Source organism: Hibiscus syriacus, unplaced genomic scaffold (assembly GCF_006381635.1).
Source record: "Hibiscus syriacus cultivar Baekdansim isolate YM2019G1 unplaced genomic scaffold, ASM638163v2 tig00110393_pilon, whole genome shotgun sequence".
NCBI classification, from domain to species: Eukaryota; Viridiplantae; Streptophyta; class Magnoliopsida; order Malvales; family Malvaceae; genus Hibiscus; species Hibiscus syriacus.
In genome coordinates, this window is record NW_024062721.1 from 1,482,636 (window position 1) to 1,508,983 (window position 26,348).

Sequence of the window (26,348 nt, forward strand, 5' to 3'; positions counted from 1 at the left end):
TACAAAGCCATCATTAGATGAAATATTAACATGAGAACGATGTTAAAATGGTTAGATAAAAGAACTTTTAAGACTTAATTAAACAAAAAATAATAATATTCTCATATACTTAATTAGATATATAAATAAAAGCTCACTTAAGCAAAAGAAAGAAAATTGAAGAAAAAAAAATACAAAATCATTTTATGATATATCTTCACCCTAGGAAATGATCACGTGCAACAACCTTAATATATGGATAAAAAAAGACGTTACCGGTTTTGTTATTATTTAAATAATAAAACCGGTAAAAAATTACTAGAAACATTATTATTTCTACCGATTTTGTTATTTTTTCTACCGGTTTTGTTATTTAAATAATAATAAAACCGGTAACACCTTTTTTTAATTGTATATTAAGGGTGCCGCACTGTAGAACTTCCCCTTCACCCTACGCTATTGCATGAATAATGTTGCTAGTACTATCATTGTATACAGTGTATTCAATATCTGAATTCAATTACTTCATTTCAAACAAAGAAACGGAGGCAAAGGGGTGTGTGTATTACTAATTTACATTCTAAAACCACAACACAACAAATGCAAAAGAACTACTAAAAAAAGGCAGGCAAGAAGGTAATATCTCAGCCAACCTGTGAAATGCAAACAACAATATTCTACAGCCATCATTCTTTCACGCTATGCATACAGACCACCCAGAGACAGGTATACGTACACAAATGACATGACATTCACAAATACCTGTGATAGCTGCATCCACGAATACAAAACATGCACATTTAGAGATGAACCATCTCAACCTCGGCTAATTCAAGAATGTCCTTTGTGCACCAGGTGGTGCTGTTGGTCTTGGAAAGTTGAAGGTGAACTGGGCATCCACGAAGTTGGGGGCTTCCACGTAGGGACTCTACAATTTCAATGCTTTAAATAGTCAGAAAAATAATACTTTTTCAAAAAAGTAGTTAAGCCACGTAAGAACAGTAGTGACATGGGTGAGAAAGAACATTTGTGATTCTCTAGCATTCACCTTCATTTCCCATCTCCTACCAAACGAAAAAGTGGCACATTCAGGGTCTTTCTGGAAATAAAATAATTTCAATCTGTCTGTTTTGAACATAAGAACCCAGACACTACATCTAATGTAGTGCTTTAAATTTACTTTGGTTCAGAATTTTGAGTTAAAAATTTCAAGGTCATGTGAAGAAAAATATAAACATTACTCTCACACACACCACATGATAATATCAGATGAAAGTTCTTCAAGATCTCATCTGCATATCTCAAGATCAATTCCAGATTTTCTAAACATAACCAAAGTAACCAAAAACTATGAAATTAAAATAGTTTTGCTAGCCTGCTTATATAGCAGGTAGGTAACGCTAACCTAGAATAGTTATAATGCCATCAGCACATAAGGGCCCATATTCACATGGATAAAACAAAGAGTTTATTGACCGGCATAATAATCATACCTGTGATGCAAATGTAGAACGAGATAACTCTTCCTGATTTAAAGACATTGATGATGCATTAGGAGAACTGCCGTCAAGGCTTGGTTCATTTCCATCCAATGTACGTACACCACTACTGCCTACAACAGGTTCACTCTCACTTCCATTGGCAGACTTGGCCCTCTACACCATACCATAGCATTTTCATGAAGATTTCAAATTAAGAAAGGGAAAAAGCAATAGAAATGGGAAAAGAAATGCATACCTGGAAGATTTTACCAAGAGTTTTCAACCCTTTCGCTCGTGCTCGAAGCTCTTCCCTTCTGCAATTGCCATCTTGGAGAACCTAAAACAGAAGTTTGACAGATTACTAGGAATATACAACAAATAACTAAATCAGTGTCATCTAATAGCCATAAAAGAAGAGACAAGTGAAACAACCATTTGACAAACACTAGAAAGAGTAGATTCTATGTCAGCTACATTAAGCTTCCATAAAGAATCAATCATCAGCTTCTTGTTAGATTGCATGTACTCTTCAAGCTCCTCCTCAGTGTAGTTTCCTTCTTCATTAAGCTGCTTCTTCATATCCTCCTGAAGCTGAAGCAAAGCAATTGCACCTAAACCAAGAAGGCTAAAAAATGATTGAGCGCAACAGCTCTTTCCACAAAAAGTCTTATTTACAAGAAACATTAACAGTGCAATTGATTTTATCCTTGTTAAGGATTGAATAAAAGACACATCATTGATCAAACAGCAGTACAAAATCAAAGGGTTATCAACAAAACATGATCATTGTGTACTAATCATCAAAGTTAGCCACTTTACTCACCTGTTGCTGCTGTTAATTGGGATTTAATAGAATGGCCTTTGACTCTGAACCACTCAGCAACAAATGGCACACCCAAGTATATTGCTTTCTTCCCAAGCTCTTTTGCTGCTTGTCTTACATATATAACCAATTGTATTCAACATATCAACACCATAAGCTGTAAAACATGTACAGCAAATCAGTCAGTACTGCAAATCAATTCTACAATCAAAGATCCAACAAAAACAAAGATAATGAGGAAAAACGAGTTTGAAGACATGCAAAGCAGATATACCTATCCTAAATTAAAATTTGTGAGCAGGCTTTGGCATCCATTTTCAATCACCAATTTAGAAACTTTTATCAAAGAACCCCGATAGTGACCAAGTTTACACTGAATGGCACCAAAATTGCCCCATGTGTATTGCATATAAGGGTTTTCCAAACTGGAAAGTCATTTGAAAAAATCACAAACTAGATTAAATAATCGAATTTTATAATTTTCCACCTCCAGGCAAATTAAAATTGGAACCTAAATGCAAGATTAAACTGATATCAACAAGAAAAACAGATTAATATTTAAGAATATACAGCACTTAAGTTTAATCTTCAATTTGGTGTTGATGACTGTTCACTTTTGTCATTAATGCAATCATTTCAGACGGCCAATTAAAATGAGCGGTGAAGAATCATGAAGATGTTTAATTGTTTACATGTAGGAATTCATCCAACAAGGTGAAAAATGATTTCCAATTTTCAGAGAACAGGAAATAGTACCTGCATTAGAGAGCCTTGATACCTCAGCTTTTGCATGATTAACAAAATCCTCTTTGTTTCCTTGGACATATTGATTTAGTCGATCTTCAGAATTTGTGCAAGTTTTTCTTCTCTTTCCTTTTGAACAACCTGTAGACAAACATTTTGCATCAAGAAATTTATATAAAAATATAATTGTGTTATATGGGATTCAAGTGACCATACTTGGCAAATGCTTCTACCACCTATGAATAGATTTTGTATTACGTTGCACAGTTGATGATGACGGGGATAATATTTTATCAGTAGGTAAAAGAAGTCAACACTGATGAAAAAAATCTTTCTATAAAAAATAAAGCTACATCAAACCAACAATCCATCATGATACTAAGAATAATTTATCAACTGTAAGTTGATCAAAATTTCTTAATACTCCAAGATACTCATTGCCTTATAAATTCTGACATTATATAAAATAATACAGGAGAAAATTAACTTTTTAACACCTGCCTCTTTTTAGTTTTCTTGTTTTCAGAAAAACCATGTAAGGAGGTCAAGAACAAAAAGTTAGAAGCTACGGGACCGTAATAGTGACTTCTAATAAATGCAGTAACACCTCACTGGCAATGAAAATAAGAAAAATAATTTTATTATTAAAAAACCAATTCCATAATTAACGACTTATTCAAAAAATATTTTCCCAAACCGTTCAAATCAAGATCACTTGAGATAGAAAGGCATGTTTGTCTTTTCAGAAGATAAGTTAGGATACATCCCCCCCCCCCACCCCAAAAAAAAAGGCCCCAACCCAACTATATATTTATCTTAAAATTACAGAGGAAGTGGGTGTAGATGTTTAAGGGTGTTTTATGGAAACTTGTAAAGTCAAAGCTAGTTTTGCTCCTCTCCACAATATTTCCTAGGTTCAAACAATAAGAGGAGTTACAATGATGCAAAACATAATCCGTAGTTTATTGAATTAAGACTTCATTTGCCCTATTTCTTCCGTCAATAACTCACTCTATCAAAATTGAAATTCTTTGTACAAGTCCCTATCTTCTACATGCATAAACAAGAACTTTGACCTTCATTTTCTCCTGCAACTTTTTAGTATCAAATTGCTCCTCTTCCATAGAAATGTCTAGTGAGGCCATTGAAGCCATAGCAAGCTGCCCTATATATTCCTCAAAAAGCTCACTACCAAAAAGCATTGCAAATATTGCTGCAGGATCAATAATTGCTTCACTGCAGGTTACAAAAAACATCAAATTAAAATCCATGGAAAGAATATCACCCTTCTTTAAAAAAATTGACAAACTATGAACCTAGAGATTTATATATATTAATAGACTTAGAATAGGAAATTAACGTTGAGATTCCTGATTTCCCATAAGCATCATATGCTTGTCGTTGTGTTGGATCACTTAATACTTGGTAGGCCTCTCCCAACACCTGAGTAGAACTCAGAAAATAAGAACTCACCAGAAAGATCTAACCAATATTGAGGTAAAGAACAGGTGCAATGAACACAATAAGGTTAGAAACTGAAGCAGTTTGTACTTGACACAATGTTCAAAAGACTGTCCATATAACCGTATAGTTAAACAATTTGTCTCTTTTTTCCTCTTACTGAGGATATGTCGGTATGGTCCTAATTAAAGTATATTAAAAAAATAATATAATTCATAATTATTACCTCGTATGGTGTGAACTGTGAAAGGATTTAGGTTTAATCTCAGTGTTCCACAAGAACAATGAGATTCAGATAAAAGATCATTGTTCTTTACCCAAACAGCTTTAAAGAGTTTTAAAAACAATAGCAGACAACTAAACAATTCATGGCGCAATGATAAATGTTATTAGTTCTGGATCCAACAAGCCAATAAAAATTTTAAGTAGGCGAGGTCCTGAAAAGAAGCTATGGCAAAATTGCCAGAGTTAAACAAAAAAGACACTGATTTAGTATGCCAGTCTGCAGCATTTGGCAGTAAGGCAAGTATGTGGTGCTGAAACATTATTAGCGGGTAAAGTGAAGACATCCCTCCAAGCAAGTCTACACTTCCATTATTACAATTACTAGACTATATAAGAAGAGAAACCATTATTTAAAACACCAATTTTTTGGGAAGCAGACTGTTGGTCATGCTAAATATAAGGCTTGCCTGAAAATTCTGTGCTGCTAGAGGATCATTGGGATTTTTATCCGGGTGAACCTGCCGGGCCTGCATACAATAAACAAAGTGAAGATTTTATCTTAAAAGGACCACTAACCATACAGGAAAAAGTTGAAGGCAAAAAATTGCTGAGCATTAGCTGAACTGCATAAGGATATACCGATCTATTTTAAAAAAAAAAGAATGGAGAATGACAAAGGGGGAAACTCTTAGTACTGAGCAAATTAATCTAAGAAAAACAGATTAAATTGGTTAGTACTCTTTGAATAAGAAAGGCCAGCTCTGATTCTACAATCAAAGAGTGTTTTCAGACGGATCTGTCAGCACTAAATCTAAAAAATATAACCTAATCTAGCTGAACAGAGATGAGCTCTGATTTAACTATCAAAGATTGTTTTCCGATAGATCTACCAACACTCAAAACTGTGAAAAAAGATTAACCTAATTTAGCAGCAATAGAGAAATAATCACCTTGATATAATAGGCTTTCTTGATTTCAGCCTCTGTAGCAGAAGGGCTGACCCCTAACACATCGTAGTATTCCGTCTCTTTCACCATTGCCGATCGATAACTTGCAGTGATATTTTTGAATTTTTGTTTACTTGAAAACTTTGGAAATGACTTACTTTTTAAGAAATGGTCTTTACTACGATGAAACTAAGATAAAAGGAAAAACAAAATGAAAAAACGTGCAAAAACACTATTGGGAATGGAATTATGGAAATGTATCCTAAACCAAAGTCGTCTACTATTCCGTATTTTCCACGCGCAAACCTTTGGCTACCGCCAGACTCCAGTCACCCCGCTGCCTTTTATGTCCTTTAAATAAAGGGTAAATTACATATCTGACTGCTTAATTATAAGATAATTCTATTGTAATCTCTTATCTTTTAATTTTATCAATAAGATCATTTAACTATTTAAATGATATCAATCAAATCAATTTTCGTTAACATTTATTAGTAAAATTAATATAATTTTATATTTGATCTTCAATACTTGCACATTCAATCAATTTGATCATAATTTTAATTTTATTTAAAAAATTAGCCTCCAATCATGTGATGACACATTCTTATATGTGTTATCACATGATTGAAGGGTTAATTTTTTTTAATTAAAATTATGACCAAATTGATTGAATGTATAAGTAATGAAGACCAAATGTAGAATTATATCAATTTTATTAACAATCATGTAAGCTCTTTCATTAAACATTAATGACATGTGGCTTGATTGACATCACTAACTAATCCCTTCCTCGCCCTCTCTATCGCCGGTTTCCATCATAAAGAAGCTCAAACTTCACTTGGTTTGAACCCTAGCTTCAAGGTTGTCTTTACACGTAGAGAAACAAACAAAGCTGCTAATACCCTTGCCCACTGGGCTATGCGTCACAGAAAATGCAATTTCAGCTGGAAAGCAAGAGGTCTGAACTTTGAAGTTCTCTTTCATTTTGCTTTTGTTTCAAATTGATGGTTGATATAGCTAGAGGTTTCAACCTCTGCATATTTATTCCAGATATTAGTTGACAATTAAACAACAATACAAATTCTTCGGAAGAAACATAGATATGATATCACCGATCACTGATCGGACTATATGCTGAGGATGGCAAAGTTGTTCGTCATGAAGATCGGTATGCACCGAATACTTCATTTAATCAAGCATTTTAATTGAGTTCGTGACGCATTTCAGGATAAACGCATTTGATTTATGAATTTCCACAGGCGACAGTACACTTGCTGGATTTCCTTTTGATAAATGTATAAAAATAGTATGCTGGTACAATTTTAATTCTTATTAAAATTTTGATTTAGATGTTTGATTGCCGCCATGAATTTCGGCGGTCTTTTGTTGTTTTAGGCTTGAGATTAATTAGCTAGCTCTGCAGGGTACGTTCTTACAATTTTGGATTGGCATTGTTTATCCCTGATTTCGCTAAGGGGACTGTATGCAGTAGACATGTTTGTATAAATTCTCCTACGTATCATTGCTTTGTTGACATACGAGATACCTTCAAAGCTTGATTGATGTGTGGAAGGCTGCATTTCCTAGTTGAAGAAGCTTTATAATAATTGATTTGCATCAATAAAAATCCTTTCAAACTGTCTTAGTTTGTAAAGTATACTTTTGGCTTGTCGATGATGAAAATTTTCATGCATGTTGTTTGTAGGTGGGACAAGAAGCGTCTTCGGAATAGAGAAACGGTTAAGCTTCCATTTGTTGCCCGAATGACTGAACTGACTCGCAGGGTTCACTGCTTGCAGCTCATGCTCTAATGGGTTTGGGAAGGATCCTACCGGGTAAAATCACTTTCCACAATAGAAAGTAATGTCTTATGTGCTACAACTGGAGTGAATGCATGCTCTTCTCGGTGTAATATTCTTACTGAAAGATATATTGAGGGAGTGTTAGATTCCAGTTGCATCTTTAAAAATTTTAAATCTTCATATACTTTAGATTTTTTATACTAATGATTTAATTTCATACTTCTAAAATTTTATAATTTCATATATTTTAAATTTTTAATATTACTTCTTAAATTCTAATCTCTTTGTATAAATTTTGCGATTGTCCCTGTTTTTAGTTATATGAATGCGTTAATCTTAATATTTTTAATGGTATAAGAGTTTTTCATTTGTTTAAATGTCCGATGCATGAACACAAATAAACATTCTTGAGTTCCATTTCAACACCACATAAAGATGGTTATAAGATAATATTTGTCTGAAAGACTATCAACTCATTTGACAATGAGCGCTCAAATACCTCTGTCATATGATATGCTCGAACCCAAGACCTCTAAAGACAACAATTATTCTTTAATCACTAAGGTAGCTTGTTTCGTGCTTTGAGTTCCTTAAATTAGGTCTCTCCGTGTTGATAATCTTGCCATGGATAAAAAAAATTGTTAAACGCGAAGTTGGATCGGATTGGATCGTTCAAAATATGAGTTCAAATCCTTTAATTTTCCTTGACTACTTAACTGCGGTAACGCATAGTTTAGGCCTTAAAGCTAGAACTGTCCGCTGGCGGAGGTACTCCTTCAATCTAGCAGGCTTGACCCATATTAGACTTCTTCATGGGTCCAATAACATGTCCATCCTACTGGCCGGAACTGGTTTGGGTTGATTTAAGGCCATGGTTTTTCACTTCCGAGTCGATTCGGCTCAAATTTAAATTTAATTATATAACTACTTAAAAAATTAAATAATTTTTTATATTTGAATTGTAAATTGGGTAATTTGAGTGAATTTTGACTATGAAATCCTTTAAAATGAGATCACGGCCTGGCCTATGGACAAGTTCAGCTCGTATGAACTAGGTTTTAGATGGGAGGTTTTCAAATTTGACCCAATCTGATTCTATTCACTCTTACCTAAAATTAGATATAAAAATTATTTATATTTAATTATAAAATAAAGAAATAATAATACCCATTAAAGTATTTCTAGTATTATGGATAAGACTGTTGGTTGTATTGACAAAAACTGAGATTTTATGTGTGAATGAATTTTAAATAGGAATTTTTAAAAATATTTGACTTGTCATAATTGACTCGATAGGAAAAAATATGTACTTTTTTAGAAAAAAAAATATTACAGGTTAAGTATCAGACTCATTAAATAGTATGAGACACGAATCAGACCTAAATATAATATTTAATTAAATGAGTATTCGACTTCGCCCTGTAAATTATATATTTAAATTTTTAGATAAATATGTACGATTTGACTTTAGAGTAACCGAAAACAATCATTGATGAGACAATCTTTCAAACATCACATATGAAGAATCGTATTCATGAATAGATGACTTGGGTAATACTTGTTAGTAGGAAAATGACATCATTCCATCAATGACAATATTTTTTTAACTTTATGTCTCGATTATGCAATTTCTAACTTTTAAATTTTAAGTTTTACAACGCGAACTTTTGTAAATCATATGATTTGTAAAAGGTTACACAGTTATCCTAGATATATTGCGACTTGACCCAGTATTTTTTTAGTACTTACTTGCAAGTATTCAGTCTTTGTAGGTTAGGGCACAAGTTTTTTTTCCCAATAGGTCACCCGCCAAAATTAATTGGTACAATAAGTTATAATGATATTTATTTTGTAAACTATGACAAAATTACTGTGCACGTAAATTCGTCCTCTCGACGTGATGAGTTTGTCCAAAATATAATTTTTAATGGTCCCAGGTAAGTGTACCACGTGTGTGCCAACATTATAATATATTTTATAAAAATTTGTCATGGCGACGTGACGAATCCGATGAAAAGTAATTTATTTTTTTTAAATTTAGTAATTAATTTAAAATTATAAAAAATAAAAAAAATTACAAAACTCGTCACGTCGAGGTGATGAGTTCCTCTGAAATTTAAAACTCCACAAGCCGTTGGACAATGAAAAACTTTTGAATTTTAAAAAATATAACCGTTGAAACTCGTCACATTGACGTGACGAGTTTGGTCAAATTTAATTTTAAAAATGGTTTAATACGAAATAATTTTATTACAAAATAATAATAAAAGGGGTGTTACAAATAATACGATCCATACAAAAATTTATTTATATTTTCGTAATTCTTGACGATGTCGAGGAGTGGTCGAATGATAATGGCATAGGATTCATCAATTTCGTCTTGGTCGTCCGCATTAATCGTCTTTATCTTTATTTGTTTCTTCAACAAGAGGTGCACTAAACATCACTCCACTTTGATATCCACCTTCGAAATACGATGATGGAGTTCTTAAGGTATTTGACGTTATCATTTTTGTCATTGACTAGAATTGACCACTGAAATCAGTACCTTGTTGACCATATATAATATGATCACATTCACTCGCATGTTTTGTTGAAGATGTTTGAGTGCTTTGCATTACATCTCATGAACCTCCAACCCATTTCGACTAACTCTCCATTGAAGCATTATATGTATGATATAAAACATAACTTGTCTAAGATGCAAAATATTCGGCAGAAGTAGAAGAAGAAGACGAAGACGAAGAAGTCGATGATGATGATTTCTTGTCCTTTACGAATTTGACCTTTATTTCTTCCCATTGTTCTCTCTCTTTCGGTGTTGTTAAATATAGTTTCCCATTTTCTTCATAATTTCAGAGGTAGGGAGAAATGTCAAAATCAAGGTCAACAGTTGTAATCTCGAAACATATATGACATATTATTAGAGAATTAATTATAACAAATTTTCTTTATATTTTAAATTATTGTAATTAATTATAATATCCTTGTAATTAGTTGTAATCCCTCAACTCTAGGCTAGTTTCCTATTTCTGTACCTTGTTTTAATTCCCTAACTCTAGGCTAGTTTCCTATTTCTGTGTGCCCAATCTTGTGTATATATATTCACTCTTAATCAATGGAAATGTCAAACCATTGTTTCTCAATATTCTTCTCTCTATTTCAACATGGTATCAAGAGCCTAATCTTTCTGGGTATATTTTCCTCTTTTTTTTCAAAAACAACACGATCTTTCATATATATATATATATATATATATATATATATATATATATAACTACACCACCAGTCCCTTCAATGGTTTCCGATACGACTTTCTCTTCCACCAACGATCCTATTACTATCTAAAATTCTCTAGATCCTCAACATCCTCTCCTTACAATCAATCTCTCCAATATCACCAAATTGTTATCCACCAATTATCTCACATGGAACCTTCAAATCCAATCTCTTCTTGAAGGTTATGATCTTTATCACTTTATTGATGGCACTCAAACTCCACTACCACCCACTGTCACTGTCAATGGTGTTACATATCCAAATATGGCGTACACAACCTAAAAGCGTTAAGATCGTCTCTTTTTAACGCTCTCCTTGGTGTCATCTCCGTTTCACCGCAACCACTTATTGCCCGCACCACCACTCCACTTGATGCATGGCAAACCTTAGCTAATACCTACGCCAAACCATCTCGTGGTCATATTAAACAATTGAAGGAATAATTAAAATGGTGTAACAAGGGCTCAAAATCAATTAGTGAATACATATAGGCGATAAAGACTTGTGTCGATGAACTTGCTCTTCTAGGGAAGCTAATTGATGATGAGGATCTTATTGATCGGGTTCTAGAAGGACTAAGTGATGAGTATAAATATGTCATTGATGCCATTAATGCCCGTGACACGTCAATTTCTTTTGCTTAACTTCATGAAAAACTTCTCAACAAAGAAGCATCTCTTCAGACCGCTCAACCACTTTCTCTATCACTACCAGCCACGATAAATCCCACGGCCTTCCGGAATCGTCCAAACTGGCGTCCACCAGCCACCAATCCACAACAACCAGGCCTTACCACTATGCTTTCTCCTCATGATAAACACCAACCCAAACCTTATATAGGTCGATGTCAAGCATGTGACACTCAAGGACACACTGCCAAATGATACCCGATGTTTCAGATTGTCACTAATCAATAATAACCAACATCTTATCCTCAAGGCTCATAGGGATATCACCCCTCCACACCTTGGCAACCACGAGCCAATCATGCTATTTTGGGCAACAACTCTAACATCCCATTTGGAAATTTGGTACTCAATTTTGAAATAAGTAAAAAGTTCAGGGATTTAATCGTAATTTCTTTGGGTAGGACTGATTGGAAAAGAAGGAAAGATGGAAGGTTATTATGGTATTTTCAAAGGAAATATTTTATTTTCCCCTTTAAGTGATATAAATACGTGGAGTTGGGTGAGATAAGGGAAAAGTTTGGAATTTCTATTCTTCTTCTTACTTTCTTCTTCCCGTGAGCTCCATTTTAAAGTAAGTTGATTTCAAGTTGTTTGTTTTTTGAATTTATAAGTTGGTTTTGACTCTTTGGGTATTAAGAAAGCTTAAGGAAGTCTAAAGAAAAGTAAAAACTCAAAGATGGATATGTTAGGAGAGATTAAATAAATAGAGTTTTAAGAGAAATTTTGAAAGAGAAGGTTTTAATAAATTTGGAATCTGAATTTGACTTTCCATATGTGTGAAAAAGAAGTTATAAGTGTTAGAATTAAGTTTGGATTACATGGAAAATTTGGTATGATTCTTAGCTTTAAGAATTTGGATGAAATATGGGAGATCATAAGGTGATGGAATGATAGAAATTAGTTAAAGTGTTATGAATGAGTTTGGTAACATAATAAGGGTTTTATACATGAAAATTTGGGTTAAGTATTGATGATTTTCGGGTAAAAACACTCTATTCTGGGTAGGTCTATCTGTACACTATAAATAGGTACCGATACACTAAGACTAAATTTTGAAGAACAACTTTAAGGTGCATCGATACATTCAGAGGTGTACCGATACCTATTTATCGATACACACAGGCATGTATCGATGCATGGAAAATTCGAACCCAATTTAGGTACCGATACACCCATAGTGTATCGATACCCCCTTAATGAAAAATGTAAATTATGTTACTCAACTAGCTTAAGTTATTAGAATCAAGTTATGATGTTTAGGCTTCTAATGATTATCTTGGAATCTATATTTATGTAGATATTAAGCCTAAACAAGTTCCGGAACAATTGGCGAGTAAGATCGATCGAGGGAAAGACAAAGTGTTATAAGTGCTCGATATTGAGTAGTGAGGCCAGGTGAGTGCATACTATTGATATCTGGTGTTAATGGAAATATGACTTGCGATGAGTCTATTTCCTACAGTAGAATGTATGAGTTCATAGATATAAGCATGTGTTTTTTATGATTTATATGTGTGCATGAGTATATGTGATAACATGTTACTATGTATGTTACATGATTTGTATAAGTGTCTGTTAGTGTGATAAGTCATGTGCAATAGTAAAAATGATCTATATGATCATATGTGAATATGATATAAACCATGTAATATTAAATTATATGACTATGCATGAATGGTATAAGCTATATGATTTTAAGGTATGTGAATATATGAATATGAGAAAACATAAGAATAAGATATAAGCAATGTGACAAGAAATATGAAATGACATGAAAAGTTGAAACAAGCTATGCAAAAGTGATCTACGTGACTATAAGGATATGTGAGCCAAGTTATGTGACATAAGCTACGTGATATGTGAAAGTGAACTACGTGTTTATGTGAATATGTGAAATAAGATAAATGATAATGCCCATGTTATGTGTCATGAGAGCTAGGGGTATAGTTGGCATGCCAAGAATCGAGGGTTCTATGTGATCCTTCGGGACATAGTAGTCATTCGGGACATATGTGATATGTGGTCCTTCGGGACATAGTGGTTCTACGGGATATAGTGGTCCTACGGGATAAATTCTACGCACCCCTAGTGGGAATTATACGAGCTGTGGTGACAACATAGTGCACAACCTCTATGTACTCACATATCTTTAGTTCTCACATATGTACATAGACTAACAAAGAGATAACAATAAACATATGACATATGATGTATATGTTTTTGTGAGATGAATTGTATTATATGGTTTTAAGGATGATATGTGTATTGTGTGGTTAAATGAGTCATGATGGTTAAAACGTTAAGTACAAAAAGATATGATCACAAGATATAAATGATAATCATATTGATATTGAAATAAGGTTAATGTTGGAAAGGATGAATGATGTGTATATGTGTGCATTTGATTATATGTAATGTTATATTGTTTGTGTGATAGTATGATATGACATGTTCATGCATGGTTAAGTAGTTAGAGTTACTTTTATATGTTTAATGCCTCACTAAGTCATCGACTTAGCGTGTGAGTGTTTCACACGTAGGTTCCGAAAAGCGAGAAGAGAAGCTAAGAGGAGCAAGACAGGTCAGCATCTCTCTTACAAAGTTCAGATCAGAAAAGAGATGTTTTAAATGTGTTTTGTTATTTGAATATAGTTGACATGTACTAATATATTGAGTTGAATATGCTCTAATGGGTTTTGTAAAACCAAACAGTTTATTTCATGTAAAATAATGAATCTTTATTTAATGAAAGATTAGATTTTCATGATTTTTATAAGAGACAAGTTTTGAAAAATCAATATGACACCTCAGACTCAGATCCGGATCGGATACGGGTTGAGGTGTTACATTTAATAGTATCAGAGCTAAGGTTTAGCTGATTCTAGACTTAAACTGAAGGTAAACGAGTTTTAAAAATGTGTACATACCAACATAGAGTGAAAATTTCTGATATGATAGTGTAAGGAGTATGTTGTCTTGCTAATAGAATTAGATTGTTAAGTTATAATAGAAGTATGATTATGATGATTTCAAAATGAAGTGATAGGTAAATCTGATTGTGATAGTAATTCACCTGCCCTGGCCAGGCAGGATGAAGAGCGGGCACCTCTGGAAGTGTCTCGTAAGATCAAATGTTGATTTCAAAAGATTGAAATCATATTTGATTAGTGATAGAAGGTTTTCATCATTTTGAATAGGAAAAATAATATGAAGTAGTTTTGTTATTTTGTGGATAAGATAGAATATGGTGAACTAGTGTCACCATAAGAACATTCAAAGATCAAATGATGTGGTGAGAAATTGTAGAAAGTTCGAGAATAAATATTCGGTGATAAGTTTATCTGATATATGAAGACAAAGTTTATGAATTTAGAACAGGGGAATCGTAACGTGTATGGATAAGCGTGCAGTTGGATAAGTTGAATGAGTCGTTGTAAGGATGATTTTAATGAAAAGAAAGTATGTAAGTGGTTTGTGAATAGCTTGTACCAGACTTAAAGAGTATTATTGATATGTAAATAATTTAGGTGTAAGTGAATATATGTATATAAGATAAGCCACGTGACTATGATATAGGTGAAAGTAAGTGATGAGAATGATATAACAAGAAGTTATAAGAGCATATGTTTATGAGAAAGGATGTGGATTTGATAAGTAAGAATATGAGTTTGATGAGTTAAGTTCGAATGAAAGAATGTATATGAATGGTTCGATGAATGTTTACGTTTCAGATTGGAAGAACTAGTGTTGATTAACGAAGTTATGTGATAATTAGTGTAATTGAGTTAAAGGATTAGAAGATAATGTCAGAGTAAATTAATCAAGTGTGACGTGAATTTGGATACAGTTGTATATTGGATCTTATGAATATGGTATAGCTAAGAAGATAAGGATTTGTGTATCTAAAGGAAGCTAAAGATAGTAGTAGAATATGTAGATTGCAAATAGAATAAGGATTTTGTATAAGAACAAAATTTTGAGCATTTCATATGGATTATAAGAGTTATGAAGATGCAATAAAGATGAGTAATTAGAGATAAATATAAGGGAAATAAACTTAAAAAGAGTGTGAGAGCACGGGTGAAAGATATGGGTTAGTTATGTTATAAGAAAATATTGATTATGAAAGGATAAGTGGAAAAAGAAATGAAAAGGACAGAGTTTAAAAAATCAGATGTGATAAAGATTATGTTGAGGTATAGATTTTAAGTGTGACTAGAAGTAAGAAAGACATGTCGGGTAATACGAAAGGTTGTTTGAATCTGCAAAGTGTATGTTAATCAATTATGATAAAGAATTAAGGATTTCATTTTCTTTGACAAGTAGACATACTCAGAGAAACAAAGAATGATTTATATGTATTAAGGAAGTTTTAGAGGTAATCAAGTTAAGAGGGAGTAAAAGTTTGGTTGTTATGGCAAGGCAATTAAAGATTGATAAGGAATGTGACGAATTTATGATTTCGAGTGATAACAAACTAATGCTATTGTCTATATGATAAGTGACATTATATGGATGTATATAGGAAAAAGGTAGTTAAAGAATTGAAGTGATGAAAGCCAAGTTATTAATGATAATGCGAAAGATTAAATAAAAGAAACAACATGAGAACATTAGAATATATGTTCTTATCAATGTGTGCAATGAAAATTCGATGACGAATTTTCTTAAAGTAGGGGAGATTTGTAACATCCCAATAACCGGGTTAGTGACTAAAATGTAAAATTTGGAAATTTGGTACTTAATTTCGAAATAAGTAAAAAGTTTAGGGATTTAATTATAATTTCTTTGGGTATGACTGATTGGAAAAGAAGGAAAGATGGAAGTGTATTATGGTCTTTTTAAAGCAAAGATTTTATTTTTTCCCTTTAAGTGATATAAATACGTGGAATTGGGTGAGATAAGGGAAAAGTCTGAAGCTCTCTTCTTCTTCTTACTTTCTTCTTCCCGTGAGCTCCATTTTAAGGTAAGTTGATTTTAAGTTGTTTGTTCTTTGAATTTATAAGTTGGTTTTGACTCTTTGGGTATTAAGAAAGATTAAGGAAGTCTAAAGATAAGTAAAAACTCAAAGATGGATATTTGGGAGAGATTAAATAAATAGAGTTTTTAAGAGAAATTTTGAATGAGAAGGTTTTAGTGAATTTGAAAGCTGAATTTGACATGACATAGGTGTGAAAAAGAAGTTATAAGTGTTAGAATTAAGTTTGGATTACATGGAAAATTTGGTATGATTCTTAGCTTTAAGAATTTGGATGAAATATGGGAGATCATAAGGTGATGGAATGATAGAAATTAGTTAAAGTGTTATGGATGAGTTTGGTAACATAATAAGGGTTTTATACATGAAAATTTGTGTTAAGCATTGATGATTTTTGGGTGAAAACAGTCTATTCAGGGTAGGTCAATCTGTACACTATAAATAGGTACCGATACATTAAGACTAAATTTTGAAGAATAACTTTAAGGTGCATCGATACATTCAGAGGTGTACCAATACCTATGTATCGATACACACAGGCATGTATCGATACATGGAAATTTCGAACCCAATTTGGGTACCGATACACCCTTAGTGTACCGATACCCCCTTAATGGAAAACGTAAATTATATTCATCAACTAGCTTAAGTTATTAGAATCAAGTTATGATGTTTAGGCTTCTGATGATTGTCTTGGAATCTATATTTATGTAGATATTAAGTCTAAACGAGTTCCGGAACAATTGGCGAGTAAGATCGATCGAGGGAAAGACAAAGCGTTATAAGTGCTCGATATTGACTAGTGAGGCCAGGTGAGTGCATACTATTGGTATCTGGTGTTAATGAAAATACGACTTGCGATGAGTCTATTTCCTATAGTAGAATGTATGAGTTCATATATATAAGCATGTGTTTGTTATGATTTATATGTATGCATGAGTATATGTGATAACATGTTACTATGTATGTTACATGATTTGTATAAGTGTTTGTTAGTGTGATAAGTCATGTGCGATAGTGAAAATGATATATATGATCATATGTGAATATGATATAAACCATGTAATATTAAATTATATGACTATGCATGAATGATATAAGCTATATGATTTTAAGGTATGTGAATATATGAATATGGAAAAACATAAGAATAAGATATAAGCAATGTGACATGAAATATGAAATGACATGAAAAGTTGATACAAGTTTTACAAAAGTAATATATGTGACTATAAGGATATATGATCCAAGTTATGTGACATAAGCTACGTGATATGTGAAAGTGAACTACGTTTTTATGTGAATATGTGAAATAAGATAAATGATAATGCCCATGTTATGTGTCATGAGAGCTAGGGGTATAGTTGGCATGCCAAGAGTCGAGGGTTATATGTTGTCCTTCGGGACATAGTGGTCATTCGGGAAATATGTGATATGTGGTCCTTCGGGACATAGTGGTCCTACGGGACAAATTCTACGCGCCCCTAGTGGGAATTATACGAGCTGTGGTGACAGTATAGTGCACAACCTCTATGTACTCACATATCTTTAGTTCTCACATATGTACATGGGCTAACAAAGAGATAAATGTAACACCCCAACCCGTACCCGACCCGAATACGAGTCTGAGATATCACATTGACTTTTAAAACAACGTTCTTACAAAATCACAACACATTTGAACTTATATTAATAAAATACGAGTATATATTAATAAGTAATGTTTGTTATAACAAATTTGAAAAAAAATACTTTTTCATGAACAATACTATAAGTATGAACAGTACCGTGAATAGTGATGAACAGTGAACAGTGTACCGATGCACTGCTACAGTACCATGAAAAGTGTGTCGATGCACCAAAATTTTGAACTTAAAATTTGTATCGATGCACTGCTACAGTAATTTCTGAAAACTACATAAAACTCATAAAAACTTGTTCTTTTATCACTATAACTTACCATTTTGTTTCCAAATTAGTTCAACAAAATAAATTGAACATTATTAATTACATGTCACTATCTAAGTCAAAATTTCATCATATGATGTCTTACTGATATTGAAATATACTCATCGATGCTTGATGTCACCTTGAATTCTTTATTCCACTACTGACTTTTTACCTACGCGTGAAAATCATCACACGCTAAGTATATACCTAGTGAGACAATTAAAACAATAAACCGTGCAATACAATTCATGCATTTCAATGTCAAAATCAAAATGCCATAAAATCATGTTATCAATATATCCAATCTTTTACCATGATACTATAAAATTTCTTATCAATAAACATACCATTTAATCCATAAACTCGTAAGTTTATTTTAACAATATACTTACCATTAAATCCCTAAGCTCGTAAGCTTATTTTACCAATATACTTACCATTATTCCATAAGCTCGTAAGCTTATTTTACCAATATACTTACTATTATTCCATAAGCTCGTAAGCTTATTTTACCAACATACTTACTATAATTTCATAAGTTCGTAAACTTATTTTACCAATATACTTACTATAATTTCATAAGCACGTAAGCTTATTTTACCAATATACTTACTATAATTTCATAAGCTCATAAACTTATTTTACCAATATACTTTCTATAATTTCATAAGCTTGTAAGCTTATTTTACCAATATACTTACTATAATTTCATAAGCTCGTAAGCTTATTTTACCAATATACTTACTATAATTTGCATCACTGATGTCATTAACCTTATTTATTAATCGTTATTGGAATCCATACATTCCATAGGAAATTTATACAATTCGTATAATTTCCTTATAATGTTAGGACTCTCAGTGCTCTATCTGGAATATCATATACTTAATATGATTTCCTTCTCATTTTAGCAAACGAAGTGCCCTATTTGAGAATCCATACCATTAGTATGATTCCTTTACCATTTTTGTCACATGAAGTGCCCTATATGAAAATCCATACTATTAGTATGATTTCCTTATCCTTGTATCACCCTTAGTGTTTTTTCTGGAAATCCATACACTCAGTATGATTTCCTTACCATATTAGCACATATAATGCCCTATCTAAAAATCCATATATTCAGTATGATTTCCTTATCATTTTAGTACACTCAGTGCTCTATATGGAAATCCATACACTCAGTATGTTTTCCTTATAATTTTAGCACACTCAGTGCTCCATATGGAAATTCATACACTCAGTATGATTTCCTTATCATTTTAGCATATATAGTGCCATTTGGAAATCACTATGCATACATCAATAGATTATTCTATTTTAACTATTACCACATGTACGTACATAATTAAATGCACTCACCTGGTTCGCCTTGCTATTATTTCCAATACGTAATTCTGATTACTCAGCTACTTTGTCTTTGCATTTTGTTTTGCTAGACTCGGGAGCTTGATTTCGATCTACTCAAGCATTCATTAAAGGCACATTCAATATCACTTATTAATATATTGAAATCTTTCATTTCTTAAACTAAAATAAAAGTTATTTTCATTTATTTATTTAATATATGCATCGGTACATTTTATAGTGTATCGATGCATCATCTCACTGGTGCATTGGTACACAGCCTATGCATCGATGCACTATCTGTATTCGATGTTTATTTATTTAAGTGTGCATCGGTACACTCCTTGTGCATCGATGCACTTTGTCCATAATTTACATTTTGAGCATGAAAATCACTTAGTTCCAGCTCAAATGCTCCATATTCCAACCCCTTTCATACCCTTAACTGCAATACCTTCATCTAAACTCATTTATACGCATTTACTACATCCTTAACCTCAAGATCTTTTCTTCTGCATGAGATTCAAGAATCATACCCAATTTTTAACATGTTCTAAATCCAATTCTAACACTTCATATCTCTTAATTAAGTTGATAACAAGTCAAATCTACCATAAAACATTCATAAACCTTCATATTTCATCATGTCACTCAAAAATCCATTTTCTTTAATCTCTAATATCTCATCAATAACTTAGTTTTAATCTCATTTAAATTTTCCTTTAGCTTTCATAATATATAAAGCTTCAATCCCTATAAAATAATCAAATGAAATAACTATTAAATTGAAAACTTACCTTTGAGTTGAAGGGGAGAGTTTTCCACGGCAAGAAGATAAGAAGATGAAAGGGTTGACTTCCTATTCCCCTCTTCATCTTATCTCTTATCTTATTTCCCCACTAATTGAATATTAAATTCAATTTAATCCAAATGACCAAAATATCCTTTTAATCATCATTTCTTACAATTTAGTCTAAGCTATGAATCATATTCATCCTCGTCTTTTATTATTTAATTTAATAAATCCTCGTATTTTTAATTCATTTCAATTTAATCCTTAAATAAATTTTTGGGGCATTACAATGACAATAAACATATGACATATGACGTATATGCTTTTGTGAGACGAATTGTATTATATGGTTTTAATGATGATATGTGTTTTGTGTGGTTAAATGAGTCATGATGGTTAAAACGTTAAGTACAAAAGGATATGATTACAAGATATAAATGATAATCATATTGATAGTAAAATAAGGTTAATGTTGGAAAGGATGAATGATGTGTATATGTGTACATTTGATTATATGTAATGCTATATTGTTTGTGTGATAGCATGATATGACATGTTCATGCATGGTTAAGTAGTTAGAGTTACTTTTATATGTTTAATGCCTCACTATGTCATCGACTTAGCGTGTGAGTATTTCACACGTAGGTTTCGAAAAGCGAGAAGAGAAGCTAAGAGGAGCAAAACAGGTCAGCATCTCCCTTACAAAGTTTAGATTAGAAAAGAGATGTTTTAAATGTATTTTGTTATTTGAATATAGTTGGCATGTACTAATAGATTGAGTTGAATATGCTCTGATGGGTTTTGTAAAACCAAACAGTTTATTTCATATAAAATAATGAATCTTTATTTAATGAAAGATTATATTTTCATGATTTTTATAAGAGACAAGTTTTGAAAAATCAATGTGACACCTCAGACTCGGATCCAAATCGGATGCGGGTTGGGGTGTTACAACAACACTACACCTACTTGGTTGGTGGATAGTGGATCATCTCACCACGCTATGTTTGAATTTAGCAATCTCTCTCTTCATAGCTCGTACCAAGGATCTGATGATGTCATGATTGGCGATGGATCGACCCTTCACATAACCCATACCGGTTCTACTACCATACCTACTTCCTCTCGCACCTTTACTTTATAAAATGTCCTTTGTGTCCCTTCCATGAAAAAGAACTTAATTTTGATTTATCAATTTTGCACTCATAACCATGTTTCTATTAAATTCTCACCCTCTGCTTTTCAGGTGAAGGATCTAAACACGGGGCAATCCTTTTTATGGGTGAACCTAAGGATGTCGTATATGAGTGGTCGACTACATCCCCTTTAGTTTTCACTCCACCATTGCTTGAATTTTCCAGTGTCAAGACCACTTCTTCCGAGTGGCACTCTAGACTATGTCATCCATAATTTACTATTATGAAAAATATTGTTTCCAAATTTCTTTTACCATTGTCTAGTCCATTATCCTCCTTCACACATTGCAATGCCCGTTCATGCAATAAAAGTCATAAAATTCCATTTTCTTCTTCTACCTTAACTTCATCCTACCCGCTTGAACTTATCTTTTCTGATGTCTGGACCTCTCTTGTTTATTTTGTTGATGGTTTTCAATACTATGTTATTTTTGTTGATCATTTTACACGATATATTTGGTATTATCCCCTTAAACAAAAATCTCATGTGTATGATGTCTTTGTACGTTTCAAGGCATTAGTCAAAAACCAATTTAAACACTGAATTGTTACCTTCTATTCAGATAATGATGGTGAATATCAAGCCCTTGATCGTTTCCTCTCCACCAACGGTATATCATATCTTACTACACCACCCCATACACCAGAACATAATAGTTTTTCTGAACGACGTCATCGCCATATTGTTGAAACTGGTCTATCTCTCCTTACTCAAGCATCAATGCCTTTAACTTATTGGACTTATGCCTTTGCCACTGTTGTATATCTCATCAACTGTATGCCCACACCCACACTACATCTTTCATCTCCTTTGAGAAACTCTTTGAGTCTCAACCCAACTACACTAAATTTCAGGTTTTTGGTTGCTTATGTTATTCGTGGCTTCGTCCTTATTCTCAATATAAACTTGACTCTCGTTCCACTTCTTGTGTTTTACTTGGCTACTCTTCAACAAAAAGTGTGTATATCTGTCTCGCTCTATCCACTTCTAAAACATACATTTATCGTCATGCCAAATTTCTTAAAAACTCATTTCCTTTTAGCACTCACCAATTCTATCTAGCTCGTCCCACCCCAAAGAACATTTCCAAATGGCTTCCCTTGGTTCAAATTATACCAATTTCAAGTGGCTCACTCAATATGCCACCACAAAAGGATTCCTCATGTCAACATCCGTCACAAAATACCCAAATAGTACATTGCCCTTCCTCACCAATCGATCGTCGATCCTTGTCCATAGACCTCCCTTTACCCAAATATAGCTCAGTTAATCGCCAATAAACCATGGTCGACCATTTACTACTAGAACCACATAATTCTGAGACCTCTTATGTTTCAATCATAGCACAACCCACCCATAAAAATACTCATCCCATGACAACTAGATCGAAAAACAACATCTATAAACCCCTAACCAAGATGAATCTCACTTTTATCATTTATCAACCATCAGACATTGAGCCTCATACTGTTTCCCAAGCCCTAAAAGATCCTAAATAGAGACAAGCTATGAATGATGAATTTGATGCTCTTGTTCATAATGGAACTTGGGAGCTTTTTCCATCTACTTCTATACAGAATCTTGTTGGATGTAAGTGGGTTTTTTTGTATTAAATGGCTTCTTAATGGTTCTATTGACAAGTACAAAGCTAGATTAGTTGCCAAAGCTTTCATCAACGACCTGGAGTGGATTATCATGACACTTTTAGTCTGGTTGTCAAACCGACAATAATACAACTTGTTCTAAGCCTGACAGTTGTCAATTGCAACAAATGGATGTTAATAATGTCTTTATTCAGGGTTATCTTTCCGAAGATGTCTACATGGCCCAGCCTCCATGATTTGTTGATAAAGACAACCCAATACATGTATGCAAACTAAAGAAAGTTATATATGGACTCAAGCAGGCCCTATGGGCTTGGTACCTTGAACTTCACCAATTCCTCATTGAGTCTGGGTCACGAACTCTCATACAGACACTTCTCTATTCATTCTTCACTCAGGTGACATTACTATATATCTACTTGTTTATGTGGATGACATTATTATCATATGAACCAACACCAATATTATTTAGTGCTACATTGACCTCATGGCACCAAGATTTTCAATCAAGGATCTTGGTAACTTGTCTTATTTTCTCGATATTGAGGTTCTCACCACTCCATCTGGTCTGCTATTTACTCAAAGGTGCTACATCACTGATCTTCTTGCCCGGACAAAAATGATTGGTGCAAAACCTATTGCTACACCACTTGTTACAGATGAAAATCTCACACTTCATTCAGGTACAGCTCTAACTGACTGCACAAAATATAAAACAATTGTTGGCAGTCTACAATATCCTTGCCTCACTCTCCCAGACATAGCATATGTTGTTAACAAGCTTTCTCAATTCATACATCATCCGGTGTCTGAACATTGGAATGCTGCAAAATGACTGCTTCGATATCTATGTGGCACATTAACTCATGGATTATTCCTTCACAAGGCAAATCCACTTTCCCTTCATGCCTTCTCAGATGATGATTGGACTAGAAACAAAGATGACTATACCTTAACGATTGCCTATATTGTCTATCTTGGTCGTCATCCTATTTCTTGGTCATCCAAGAAACATCGTACAATTGCTCGATCCTCCACGGAAGCTAAGTATCGATCAGTTGCTGCTACTACTTCTGAACTCAATTGAGTTTGTTCCCTTCTCATAGAACTTGGCATCACTCTTCCTGCACCGCCTGTTATCTGCTGTGATAATGTTGGTGCCTCATATCTCTGTTCTAATCTAGTCTTTCATTCGTGCATGAAACATGTGGCACTTGACTATCACTTTATTCAGGGTCAAGTTCAATCAAGTGCTCTTCGTGTTACTCATGTTTCCTTAGCAGATCAACTTTCCGACGCTCTTACCAAACCGCTTCCACGAAGCCGATTCCAAGATTTAAGGATCAAGATTGGTGTCTCCTCTGGAGCTACATCTTAAGGGGCATATTAGAGAATTAATTATAACATATTTTCTTTATATTTTAAATTATTGTAATTAATTATAAAATCCTTCTAATTAGTTGTAATCCCCCAACTCTAGGTTAGTTTCCTATTTTTGTGCCTTGTAATTAGTTGTAATTCCCCAACTCTAGGCTAGTTTCCTATTTCTGTGTGCCCAATATTGTGTATATATATTCACTCTTAATCAATGGAAATGTCAAGCTATTGTTTCTCAATATTCTTCTCTCTATTTCAACACATATAAATGCAACTAATTCCATTACTGAATGTATGCAACATGCTTCCTCGGTCAATTCTCTTTATGTTTCCCATGTATATCAATTCTATGGAGTGTGTCCATATCAAATATTTGCGTAGGAATTTGTTAATGGGGCGCAAACTACCGCAACACTTAATCTGTTACGTGCATCTCCACAATCATAAAATGAAGCAAAGGTGTAACGATACACTACAACTTTGAGTATTCAAAAAATTCCCGGTGGCAATAATTGGTAGATCTCATCGTCACAATATGAAATCCAAGAAAACTATAAATATTAATTATAAAAGTCATTATAAATAAAAAATTAAGTAATTTACTAAAATAACATTTACTGTATGTCAACCGACGATATCGATCCTCATTCATATATAATTTTTATTTGCACCTAACTACTTGGTCTTGGTAATTTTATGTTGCCATCTAAATAATATAAAAAATTAAACTAAAAAAATAAGGATAAAAAGTAAATTGAAAAATTTACTAACAAAATAAAGTTAAAAAAATAACCTTCCAGCCAGAGGAAACTCAACTGGGACTATTGTAATTAGTGTAAAAATCGGGAACTGATACGATGCCAAGACTGTAGCAAGACTAGACAACCCGCTAGATCGTCTTTTTGACCCTTTTCAACGATTATAGCCTTGTAAAGTTCTCGATATAAAAATGCCAAAATTGTAGCACCCAAAATCCGATCTGACCGAAGCCCGGTGGGTTTGGATATTACACAGTGCCACTGAAGTGACTAACCCAAAATTTTTCTTAAAACATTTTAATTTCGTAATATAAATCATCCCCTACATTAAGGTAAAAGCAAAATAGTTAGGTTTACAAAATCGGTGAGCTCCCAAAATAAATCTCAAAGACAAGTAAAACGACAAGAGTTATGACTCAATTTACACAAGGGTCTATGAAATACATGTCCAATAAGGAAAATCAAGGCATACTCTACAACTGATGATATTTGGAATCCATCCGTCTGGCGATAAGCTCCAAATTCGACACCTACTAACCTACGAACGAAAACAATTATGAATGTTGAGCTATGGGCTTAGTGCCACATAAATGACTCCGCAACACTACGTACATACATTAGCTATGAATACTTAACAAGTCAAGTCATGCTACAACAAAATACATTAAGCATAAATCATGGAAAAATATCATGCATCAACACATTATACGAACCTATATACATATCGGCCTTGCAATTTTATCACTGAAGTGTCTTAGCACTATCACTAAAGTGTCTCAACACTGCTACGGAAATGCTTACTCGCTAATATTAAAGTGTCATAGCATTGAAGGAGAAAATCTGGATATCTCTATTCTCAATATAAATCGAATATGCATACACTGAAGTAACTCGGGTGTCCTCGTTGTTTC

At 33.2% G+C, this 26,348-nt stretch overlaps 1 pseudogene; it reads right to left on the minus strand.

The window, feature by feature from the left end:
• Nucleotides 1-524: 524 nt before the first annotated feature.
• On the minus strand, nt 525-5,899 carry LOC120123447 (annotated as a pseudogene).
• Between the last annotated feature and the right edge of the window lie 20,449 nt (nt 5,900-26,348).